This window comes from Medicago sativa, chromosome 3, assembly GCF_051527215.1.
Source record: "Medicago sativa cultivar Bolivia chromosome 3, Bolivia_mono, whole genome shotgun sequence".
Classification (NCBI taxonomy): domain Eukaryota; kingdom Viridiplantae; phylum Streptophyta; class Magnoliopsida; order Fabales; family Fabaceae; genus Medicago; species Medicago sativa.
Window position 1 is genome coordinate 94,703,347 of NC_140751.1, and position 7,653 is coordinate 94,710,999.

Genomic DNA, 7,653 nt, shown 5'->3' on the forward strand with positions numbered 1-7,653 from the left:
ATTTTTAATAATTTTTTATCAATCGGGTGATTTCTAATAGAAACATAAGCGTAAAAAAATTGCAACTAAAAGAGATACATTATATGTTCATACAAAACAAAAATGCAGTATATGTAAAAAAATCACACCCCTATTAACAAATCCTTTAAAAAAGAAATACTTCAGTTAACATAAAAAACATTGACCCAACCCAATAGTAAAAAAACTTAAAAATAATACAATAAGTGTGCCTCTCTTGTTAAAAAAATCACGTGGCTGGTGGCTCTCATATGTCATAGCCTCACTTCCATTTCTCCATAGCCTTCTATGGTTGATTCCATTACTTCCATTTCAATCTCCTTCTAAATATTTCAATATTCTTCTTTAACTGTTTCTCATCTTTCAATATTCTTTTACCACTCTAATTCCCTAGTCTCTTCCCCAAAATTTCTAATTTTTCATTCTTGTGTTGGTTGAAGCTTTCATGGAGATTGAATGATTTCCTTGTTCTTCCTCACCCATTTTCGTTTTTCACCAGATCTGGAAAAATAAGTAGAGATTGTTCCAGAGAATAAAAAAATTGAAAATTGAAGGGAAAAAAATTGTAGCTTGAGAAGCATGGGTAAATAGGGAAAATACATTTGTCAGCAAAAAACAAATCTCAAACCACGTTTGAGTTGCCGCAGAAGCTATGAATCTGAGCTTCAGGAAAACTGAGTTTTGGGGACAGAAACCGTGTTTCAGAAAATTGCTTTTCATTCAGCCAAACGGTATGGAAAAGAGCACAACGGCGTTTATATAAGGCTATGTTTGGATTGGTGGTGAGTGGTGGAATGGAATGGAATGGGATGGAATGGAGCCACATTCCATTGTTTGGTTTTGCAAAAAAGGGATGGAATGGAATGGAGTGTGATGGAACCCATTCCATCCAATACCACTCATTCCTTCAATTTTCCATTCCACCCAATTTGGGGTGTATCCAATGGAATGTAACCACATTAATGATATAATTACCATTTTGTCCTCACTTTTCATTCCCCAAAATTGCAAGGGCGCGCATCTTTCCCGCATCTTTCCCTCATTTTTTTCACATCAGTCTTTTTATTCCATCTTCTCATCTTCTCCAACTCTCACTGTGTCCACTGCCTCTGCTTCTATTGATTGTAACTTTTCACTCCAACAAGGTAACCCAAATTTCTTCTTCTTTTTCTAGTAATTCTTCATCTCTGTTATCATCTATTGTTATTTCTTTACCCATTTCTTATTTTATTTTTCCCAAATTAGTAGTTATGCTCTTTTTCTTCCCCAAATCAATAGTGATGGTTCTTTTCATTTTTATTCTTCTTCTGAATTGTATTAGATCTATGTGAATCCATATTTCTAAATCTGTATATTTATTTATGTGCCCTAGAAAATTAAAAACTTGTTGATTTTTGTGAACTCAGTTTAACTCAATTTAGATGTTGAATATTGATGAGAAAATCTATTCTTATGTGCCCTGCAACTGAAGTTTATAACTATGGGATAATATTACCTTTGACTAGCCTCACGTGAATCAAGCTGTTGTTATTCCCTTCTCATAGTTGACTATAATCATTTACATTAATGTATTTAATCTTGTGTGTTAATGCTTTTGAATCTCATTCATTCTGTACAGCAAATACATATCTTGCCTATTAATGTAATCGATCATGTCTCTCACTATATGTGTGTTAATGCTTTAAATTCCCATGATTTTATTCGAGTTTATGCTAAAAGTTGATTTTATTCTTGAATTTTTATAGATGACCAACGAAGACATAAGAGCCAAATATGCGAAATTGTGTCAAATGATGATTGTTCAATTATCTATCATTATTGTTCTAATATGTTCACTAAAAAACAAGTCTAGAAGAGCCCAAATACATTCTAGAATCACAGAGCATAGGGAGAGAGTTAGAAATGAGCTAATGAAACATATTATAGGAAGTGATCGATCTTATGATATAATTCGTATGAGTCCCGAAGCTTTCTTAAACTTGTGCACCTTATTACGAGATCGCGGTGGACTTACACATACACGAAGGGCATCTATTGAGGAACAAGTAGCAAAGTTTCTTTACATAGTAGGACATAATGTGAGAAATCGTGTGATGTCTTTCTTCTTTAGACGTTCTGGTGAAACAATTAGTCGTCATTTTCATAGAGTACTAGATGCTTTGATAGAGGTGGAGGGGATATTTCTGAAACAACCTGATGGTACACAAGTTCCTCCGGAGATACTTAACAACAATAGGTTCTACCCGTATTTTAAGGTAAATAGAAATCATGTCTTACACAAATATTAACAAGTTATGTTATACACTTTTAATATGTTAATTGAATGTCAGGATTGTATTGGAGCAATTGATTGTACACATGTGCGTGTTAAAGTACCAGCACATCTTGCACCTAGATATCGTGGTAGAAAAGATTACCCAACACAAAATGTCTTGGCTGCATGCACATTTGACTTGAAATTTACATATGTCTTGGTTGGATGGGAAGGAACAGCATCCGACTCTAGAATAGTTAAGAGTGCGTTGACACGTGCATATCCTCTTAAAGTTCCACAAGGTAAAAAAAAAAAAGAACACACCAGAATTGTACAAGTATCTAGATTAGCCAAACTAATAAACTTGTTATTTTTTTATAGGAAAATATTATTTAGGTGATGCAGGATTTCCTTTAAAGGCATGTCTCATCACACCTTATAGGGGAGAAAGGTACCATTTACAAGAGTATTCTAGGAATCCACCTCGAAACCCTCGTGAATTATTCAACCATAGACATTCGTCATTACGAATGTCGATTGAATGTGCATTTGGAGTGTTGAAGAAGAGATTTCCAATTCTACAAACTTCAACTGAGCCCACATTTGGTATTAAAACTCAAAATAAAATCATCACTGCTTGCTGCATATTACACAACTATTTGATGAGTGAAGACCCCAACCAAACTCTAATAGATGAGGTGCAGAATGATCTTGCAAATGAAAATGATTCTCAAGAGGGTCGTCAAGATCAAAGAGAAGACAATGTTGATGCAGTTAGTGGAGAGCCAATTAGAGATGACGTTGCGGGTTCTATGTGGATAGAGTACTAAATAGTTTCAAATGAGTTGTTATTCTTATGAATGATGTTTTTGGAAGTCTGCGTTTTTGGGGGGTTGGTTTTTGTATTTTCGGTTTGCTGTTTTGGATTGCAGCTATTTTATTGGCTGTTTTTGGTTTTTGCTTTGCTGTTATTGTCACCGTTAGGAGGTTTTTTATCGACTTTGTTGGTTGTGAGGAGCCCGTTAATTTGGCCCTCTTGTACTCTTTTTCCTCCATGCAGGTTTTGTGCATCTTGTGCAAGCCTTGCTTAATATATAATCAATGTACTCATGAATGATGGTATTGTAATGCTTCCATTTCTTTCCACATTGGTAGCAGAAGTTACATTTACACTTGAAGAAAATGGAGCTAGTATAGTGTTTTGTTTTTTATCATATGATATGATGCAATAATAAAGGTGACTTTTTTTTTATTGGTTCTGCTATAGGCTTCTGTTGTATTTGTTTTAGCTGTTATGGAAGGTTTTTTTTTATTGCGCATCAGTTGGTTTATTTTACTGATTCAGTCCTGTATGTTGGGTGGGTTCCTTTGTATTGGTGTATTAATTTTTGGCTTGCACATGTTTTCTGTCTTGCAACAGTTTGGCTGTTTGCACATATTAATGTGCTAGCCTATATAACTTTTCTATATTATTATTGTCTGGTTTAGTCTGCCAAAGTAATTTTTGTTTATTTTACAAAAATGTGCAAGTTTATTCTCTAAAAATATACCGCATCTATCTCAACTTCATGGGTCCAAAAAAAAGATTATATAGGGCCAACGAGTGTTGTATATTTCATAGTCTTATATCATGTCTTGTGTTTGTTTCTGTTGAATGCTCCGTATTGTTTGTAGTCCTATGTGTTCACGGTTGATATCACTAGCAATCACTAGCAATCTTTAGGAAAATACACTAGTTGCAACTTATACAGGATCAAAATTTAAGCTCCTAATGTTTATTCTTGTGCTACTTATGAACAATATCAAAATAATTACATATTGATTGAATTGAGTTATAAATTCAACATAGTGAAGTTTTCTAAGCAAAGGGTAAAAATGGAACAAAAAAGTTATAACTAATTCCATTCCGTCCACTTTCCAAACAATGGAGTGGGAAATTAGTTCCATTCCGTCGTATAATATCCAAACAATGGAATGGAATCTTTGTTCCACTCCGTTCCATTCCATTCCGCTCCATTCCGCTCCATTCCATTCCGCTCCGTTAGTTTTAGGTTATCCAAACAGAGCCTAAAGTAACCCACGTTTTGAGCCAAAAAAAGTGGTGCCAAACACATACTAAATCAGTAAGTGACAAACTCAGTCCAAGTCAAATTAATTTGGCTAAATTATATGCCTGTCCCTTAACTTATTTCTTTTATTCAAGTTGGTCCAATAAGTCTTAATTCTCTCAAACACGTCCTTTAACTTATTTCTTTTATTCAATTTAATCCAATTTTGATAATTTTAATCCCCTAAAAAAAGAGATCGTTGGATTATGAAGGCCTATCAGATTTTATAGTGTATCCAACACCTAATTTATTTCCTTTTTTCTTCTTCTTCCTTCATCTTTATCTGCATTCATCACACACATAAATCAACCAACCTTGAAAAATTAGAAATGAATTAATTCAATCATAATCATCAATCAACCAAAGAACTTTACAATTGATAAACCAACCTTGTTTTAGAACTTTACACGCATGGCATGCTAACCACACCATCATCGCTGACAATCATCATTTCAGCATCTCTAGCTTGTTGAACAACAACTTCATCACCATTGATAACAAGTGAAAATGATTAATTTTTAAGTTTTTAATTTCATTATTGCTGGCAACATATGGATTAGGGATTGGAACAGATTGGGAATGTTTGATGAATCTTAATTTCTTTGAACATCAAATAACAGATTGGAACAGAAAGGGAGAAGCCAAAAACACTGCAGATAATAACTACAGGCAAAAAAACGATTAAAAAAACTCAGATCTAGAACCCAGGAATTCAATGATTCAAAAACAAGAATAAAGTAAATGAATTCAAAACCCAGAAAAGGAAAGGAAAAGGGAAGAAAAAGAAAAGCAAAACTGATAATGGCCGGAGTACCCAGTGGAGTTTACCGACTCTTGGGGGTTAAAATTATCAAAATTGGATTAAATTGAATAAAAGAAATAAGTTAAAGGACGTGTTTGAGAGAATTAAGACTTATGGAACCAAATTGAATAAAAGAAATAAGTTAAGGGACCGGCAGATCAATTTAGCCAATTAATTTTAAACTAAAAGCAAATGATTTTCCTCTGGTAAAAGCAATTGATAAACCATTGATTCATTTAAAAAGATTTCGGTCCTCTACTCCTTGTATAAATTTAAAAATATCATTGATAGAATTGACTTGGGTAGATAGGATGGTGTTGGCTTAAAATCAGCAAGTGTACTCTTTTTAAGATCTCATGTTCGTTTCTACCAATTGTCAATTTAGATAAGATAATTTGATTTCTTAAAAAAAAAAAATCTATAAATATTTTTATAAACATATCTTAAAATGTATCTTGATGTTGATGAACCTCGAGATCATGCTCATCTAAGCTTTAATCCAACCAATAAAAGCAATTGAATTATTCGTGATTATCAAAAAAATATTTATTAGCTTTAAAATTCAATTGTTACATGTATTAAAAAAATTAAAATATTATTTTATACCTTCTTCTTAGGCATGGCAATGGGGTGGGGTGGGGACGGGTTTTACATTCCCCGTCCCCATACCCGATTCTCATATACTTACCCGTTACCCTACCCATACCCAACGGGGATGAGAAATTGAACCCCATCCCCGTCCCCAATGGGTTCGGGTATCCCCGCCCCATCCCCGTCCCCGCATTGAATATTTCTTTAAATAAAACATAGAAGTTTTTTGCAACCCCTAGAGAAATATCGTAATACATTATCCATCAATATGCTCACTTTAACATTTGTTAGATCGATTGATTTAGTTGCTCCTTTAAATATCAATGGTAGTTTTTATAACACGACAATTATTAAACAAAATAACATGATATATCAACATAAAGTACTTTTCTGCATTTGGGACGAGTTTGGGTATGGGTTCGGGGTGGGTACCTATATACCCGTTACCCGTCCCATACCCGTGTATAAAGTACTTTTCTGCATTCGGGACGAGTTTGGGTATGGGTTCGGGGTGGGTACCTATATACCCGTTACCCGTCCCATACCTGTGTTTTGAAATCGGGGAAAACCCAAACCCATACCCAAACCCAGTCAAAACGGGGAAAACCCGTCAAATTGGGTTTGGTTCGGGTGGGTAACCATGGGTATGGGTTTTGTTGCCATGCCTACTTCTTCTCAACTATAAAAGGGACATTTAATATACTAGAGCACGAGGTTTGAACACACAATGTTATGCTTCTCTACACTTAAAGTGTTGTAAACTCTTTGGAAAAATAATAAATAAAAGTATGTGATCATATGGGAAAACCACAAGTCCTACCTTTGTCACTTTAGAATACCAATGCAGCATTTATTATTTTTTTTCCATTACTATACTCATATTTATTGAATTTCATTCAACTTACTAATCCACTAACTACAATTAATAAGGGTATTTTAGTATATGATATTAATTTTATCATTGAAATCAACACAATTAATCATTTCCTTAATAATCGTGCACAAACCTTAAACGACTATAATTTAGAGACGGAGGGAGTAAATAATAACATTCATTTGCAAGTTGATATTGCGAGGATTCGTTAGATTCAATATACAAAATTTGATACGATATGAGAACTTATCCATTCAAGACCATCTACCGTTCATATCCACACATCTAACAAATAGTGTTAAATGTGGGAGGGATGTATTGAGAAAAAGGCAAGCCCCCGTTGAATAAACTCTGATTAAAGTTTATAAAGAGTTATTCTTTTCACCTTAAAAGTTGATTTTGTGAAGATGAAGGCACTGTTTGGTAAGGCCACATAACTAGCTTATAGCTTATAAGCTCGTTTGACCAAAAAAGCTCTGTTTGGCAACGTCTTTTCACCACGAGCTTATAGCTTATTTCACGAGCTTATAAGCTATTTTTCAGAAGCTATTTCAAGTAGCGTTTGAGCTTATAGCTTATCATATTTTCTTCCACTTTTACCCTTATTATTTTATTTGAATACTGTAACACCCCGTTTTCCCAACGTAAAAATTTCATAAGTAAAAATCAGAGTAATTCCACTTTAAACGGAATGCTACACTTCTTAAAAATTCATAAACTGAATAAATAACAATTTATTCTTCAAAATCATTTAACATAAGTAATTCAAAACTTCGCAGCGGAATTAGTTCATTCAACATAAAAAGTCTTTGTCATGCAGGCCTCATCAGAAAATCTCATAAGTCTTAGTTCAATATTTATTCATAAAAGTTCGTAAATAATACGTAAGGAATAGAAGTAAAGTCAAGTCCCATCCCGTTACGTATCAGAGCACCTAAAGACACACTGTGAGGAGTCCACTCACGACCACGCCTACTCTTGGTTACCTGCAAGTTACCCATACGAA